Source organism: Mustela nivalis (genome assembly GCF_964662115.1).
Source record: "Mustela nivalis genome assembly, chromosome: 6".
Taxonomy (NCBI): domain Eukaryota; kingdom Metazoa; phylum Chordata; class Mammalia; order Carnivora; family Mustelidae; genus Mustela; species Mustela nivalis.
In genome coordinates, this window is record NC_139025.1 from 145,179,855 (window position 1) to 145,184,532 (window position 4,678).

The window sequence follows — 4,678 nt, forward strand, 5'->3', positions numbered from 1 at the left end:
GACCCAGGACGGTCACATCTTAAAGAGACGTCAAAGACCCCGATTTGTATGTAAATCCTGATTTTAAAATGTGTCCTGGAATTTATTTATTTATTTTAAGATTCTATTTATTTGACAGACAGAGATCTCAAGTAGGCAGAGAGGCAGGCAGAGAGAGAGAGAGAGGAAGAAGAAGCAGGCTTCCCGCTGAGCAGAGAGCTCGATGCTGGGTTCTATCCCAGGAACCCAGGATCATGACCTGAGCTGAAGGCAGTGGCTTTAACCCACTGAGCCACCCAGGTGCCCCTTTGTCCTGGAATTAAAAAAAAAATTTTTTTTAAGAGTTAAAATAGTTTGGTGGAGCTGGATGAAGCCTCTGACTCACTAGTTCAAGGTCTCAGATCTGCTCATCTAGGTACCCTTCCGTGAGATGTTGGGAATTTTTAAAGATTTATTGTTGTTGTTAACAAAGATCTTCTATCTCAAGAAGTTTACATAATAATACATTAAACATGTCTACACCCATACAGATAGAGGGGAAGTTGCCAAGGGGTCCAGAGTCCAGGGGAGACCAAGCGAAAGGAAGGCTAGTGAGCTGGGAGGCTGGTCAGTGAAGGATTCTAGAAGGAAAGTATGGGCATCTCGCCTTGCTAGTCAAACAAGGCAAGCAGAAACCTAGAGGAAGGTGGTCCAGTGTCAGGTATCACCACATGCTAAGGCACAGAGGTCTTAGCCTAGCAACCTGAGCCTTTCATTAAAGAAGCTGAGGTAGGTCAGTGGAGGCTTAAGAGGTGGGGGGAAGGGAAGGTCCTTCTTGTCACATCCCCAAGGCTGTGCAATGAAGGGGGAGGACAGAAGAGTTAAGACTGAACTCAAAAGTACATGAAAGCCAGTTGTCTGCTTGGCAGTTCTTAGACACATTTTCATGGTCTAGTGCAGCACGCAAATTCGCTCAGCATCTGCTAGAAATTAGATGTAATTTCAAAGAAACCAGGAAGTAAGAATTCGAATCAAAATAGAAAACCTAACTCTCAGCATTAGGTAATGCTTCTCCTGCCGTCCTACTCTTTGACTTATTATTATGTCTGGGGAAAAGGTGGGCTAGTGAGGTGAAAATCTGAATGCAAGAACACTTTGATTGGAAGAGCTGACCTGAGTTGTCCCTGTACCTTGTGTCAGGGTAAATTTAAATCTAAATAAATTTGCCTAGTACAGAAAGGGAAAGAGACCCCCCCACCCCGCACTCCCCCACTTTCTTTCAGCATTCACTTTAAGAAAATGTATGATTATAAACCTATTTAAAAGCTAGGTAAGCCTTTTGCCAGCTTTTCAACCCCGGGGGGAATATTTTTCTCAATGACCTGGGAGCCATCTCTTTGAAATGTAATCACCAAGGAAGATAGCATCCCAATCCCGCCCCCCCCCAGCCCCCCTGCGTTTTCTGTGGGAGTGTAGGAGTCTAACTCGGGTTCCTGGTTCTAAGTTGCAAACCTACCTTCTGCCATAAAGATGTAAATTTACTTTTTCCTTTGGATAATACTAATTAGCTAATACAGATTACCAGTTACCGATTCCCAAGGTGAGTTTAAGACGAACTGTGTGTGACAAATAGTGCTGTCAAGTCCTCTTGAGAACTAGTTGTTTTGTTTTGAGAACAGGTACCTACGTAATAGGGCATATCTGCTTAGCAGTGCAAAAGGGGGACATTTCTTTCTGTCCTTTCGATCTCTCAATGCATTGCCTGTGATGCACATCCTATTTTGTCTTAATACTTTCTCTATTCAATAAGAAAACTGTTTTCTGTCTCTTCTACTTGTGGAGAGATTTCTTTGGGTGGGCAGGAGGTTTCGCTTTTAATTTTAGGTCCCCAACACCTGCCACCAGGTTGAGTCTGTGTCTTCCAGCTCGGGCTCTAGTAAGCATCTGAATGCCCTGACGGATGTTAAGTGTGAAAAGTCTATTCACAACAAAGAGGAACATATTTTAGAGAAAGGAACGTCCCTGCTCCTCCCTGACAGGGCTGCAGTGAGAAGACATCATGGACTGCGGGCAGTGTTTGCGGTGTTTGCGCAGGCTGGCTTCACGCTGCCCGGGTTGGAATCTCCCTGCCGCCACTTCCTCGCTGCGGTGCTTCAGGCAACTACTGAACCTTCCTGTGCCTGTTTCCCTACCCGTCAAACGGGAGATAAAAGCTATCTCCTAGGACCCGCCTCATAGCACAGTGCTTGGCGTTAGGGGCGGAAAAAAAAAAAAAGTCTCAAAAATTAATTAGGATTGTTTAGCTCCATTATTCGAAGATTTGTTACAGGCAGAAACACCCCTGGGACGATAAAGATGAATAAAACATAATTCCTATCCCCGGAGGCATTTGCCTTCTTATAATCATGATAATGGTACCATGAGATTAATTTGGGTTTAAACCAACCTTTCAAGAAAAAGGAAAACGAGGAAGACCAGCGGGGATTTTTCAAGGAGCGCGGACACGGCCGCGTGGCGAGGGGTTACCCTAATTGGGCGCCACCACATAATTCTATATGGTCTTCAACGGTGAGCATAGGAGTCCAGTTTAAATCTGGAAAGACTTCTTCCTGAGCTGGTTTAACAGGAAAAACTAGAATTCTTATCAGAAGAAACGAACGTGTCTCCAACTTGGAGGCTAACAGCTCTGTCGCGGGAAGGCTGAGGCCATAGCTTACACGCCCTGAGGCACTCCCCGATTTTTCTCCCATCCAGACAACCCAAGAGAGGATTTTCGTAAAGTTATAATAGTAAATAAATATTGACACTGAACACTCTTAACGCCAACCACACAATTCTTGCTTTCTGCTCAGCTTAAGGGGGCTCAATTGGCTTTGTTCCGGGCGCATTAAGACAGAACGCGGAGGCCATCTTGGAAACAAAAGGGCTTCGGGGGCCGGGGTTGTAGGCGGCGGTATCCAGGCAACGGGAGGCGCGCGCCGGACCGCGCAGCCGCACTCCGTCGCTCCCCCGCCGCCTGCCGCGTGGGCGGGGCTGTCCCGGCCGTGGAAAATTACCGCGGCTGCTCTTAAAGGTACCTTCACATTTCCTACCCAGAGGCCTTGAGCTAGATGCCCTTGTAAACTAAATTGGGAGGTTTCCATTTTATCTTCCGAGAGGAAATAAAATTCAATTCGAAGTCTCTAGGACTAGTTTATAATTGGGCAAATAATGTCGAAACGAATAGGCTTCCTCATAACCAAGGATGTGGGGGCCGGGGGGGGGGGGGGGAGACCTCCCAACACCTGAAATATCTTCTCTGGTGCAGAAAGAAACACTGAACGCAGAGGAACGGGACAAAAATAACAGCTTCAGGAATAAAGTTACACTGACTGTGCAACAGGTTTAAAAATGATTGGGCTCTGAAGCAAATAAGTCTATTTTTGACATGGATTGACAAATTATAACCTATCAAAAATTACCCCAAAAAACAAGATAAACGTGTTTAAGAGGCAACAGGATGGGTTCAGGATGGGTCAGAAAATTTATCCTCTCTTCATAGATCAGTTTTTACAGTAGAATCAATAACCTTTAAGATTTTTCCTGCTTCTTGGTCGTCAAAGAATTTCTTCGTGTGCGAAGCTTTTATGCTTTACAAATTAAGCGGTCGTTTATTGCTGCCTCACTTTTCTGAAAGAACAAATAACAGAATTCTCCTGGTTTTTTGCAACGTAAACATCAAGGACGTATTCTACTCCCCTCGGGGGCTCTGAATTTATTCCCCTTACCAAACAGTATTTACTAGAAGCCATCCTGGAAACAGCGGGGTGAAAAAGAACTACTGGTCTTCCCAAAGTAAAACTCTTGATGTAATGAGTGAATGCTCAGTCCATTTCAAAGTTGGAAAGATGGCCCGTCGCTGTGTTCCTCGCCTGTTGGTTTGCCGGGTGGTACTTGTCTTTGCTGTTGGGAACTGCTCTCAGGCACACCCATTCACTCCTGTGCTCAGGCTCTGACCAAGGACCTGACCGTATGTATCACAAGGGCTCCTGGGGAAATGTGAGGTGATGTTTCAGGCTTCCCGTGGGCCTGGCAGACTGATTTTCCATTCGGGGACTGAGCCGTTTTCCCCATGCCTCTCTGTCCTATTAAGTCACTTTACCCGTCCACTCCAAGCCCTTATTAAAATGATCCCTTTTCGCCCCTAACGTAAATTCTCTCACGTTCCCATCGCTACTTCTTAGTCATTTTTGATGGTCGTTCATGTTTTTCAGAACTCACAACTGTGCTATTTGAGTACTCAGGGAATTATTTATTTTTATTTATTTATTTATTTTTGCATTAGTTTAGACAGGTAGGACAACGTCTATAATTTTCAAATTTGGATGTTAAAGAAGGGATGACACTTGTGACATGACCTTACTTTATAGAACCGCAGGGAAAACTAGTTACATGTAGCAAAAAGGTGTATGGTGGAGATTTTGTCATTCACTTCCAAGCCGCAGGGGAATGTGGTTTCCTGTCATGGGAAACGTTCCTTGGAAACAGAAATATGTGCAGTCACTGTTGGTGCCTGCATTTTTGGCCTGCGAGGTAATTTACGGGTGCTAAGAGATTGAAATCTGAAAATGCCCATTTTCAGATCAGATGATGTTTCTAAGTTTTAAAATAGTCTTGTGGAAAGCCTCCTCTGTAATATTACTTAATGGCTGCCCTACGGTGCTGAGACATAATCTTCTGG

General features: G+C 44.8%; 1 long non-coding RNA gene across 1 annotated transcript; it reads right to left on the reverse strand.

The window, feature by feature from the left end:
* Positions 1-2,787: 2,787 nt before the first annotated feature.
* On the reverse strand, positions 2,788-4,036 carry LOC309868027. Its single transcript, XR_014313466.1, has 2 exons — positions 3,726-4,036; positions 2,788-3,627 (listed from the first exon to the last, which is right to left on the reverse strand). It is a non-coding gene; the product is annotated as an uncharacterized lncRNA (long non-coding RNA).
* Positions 4,037-4,678: the final 642 nt, after the last annotated feature.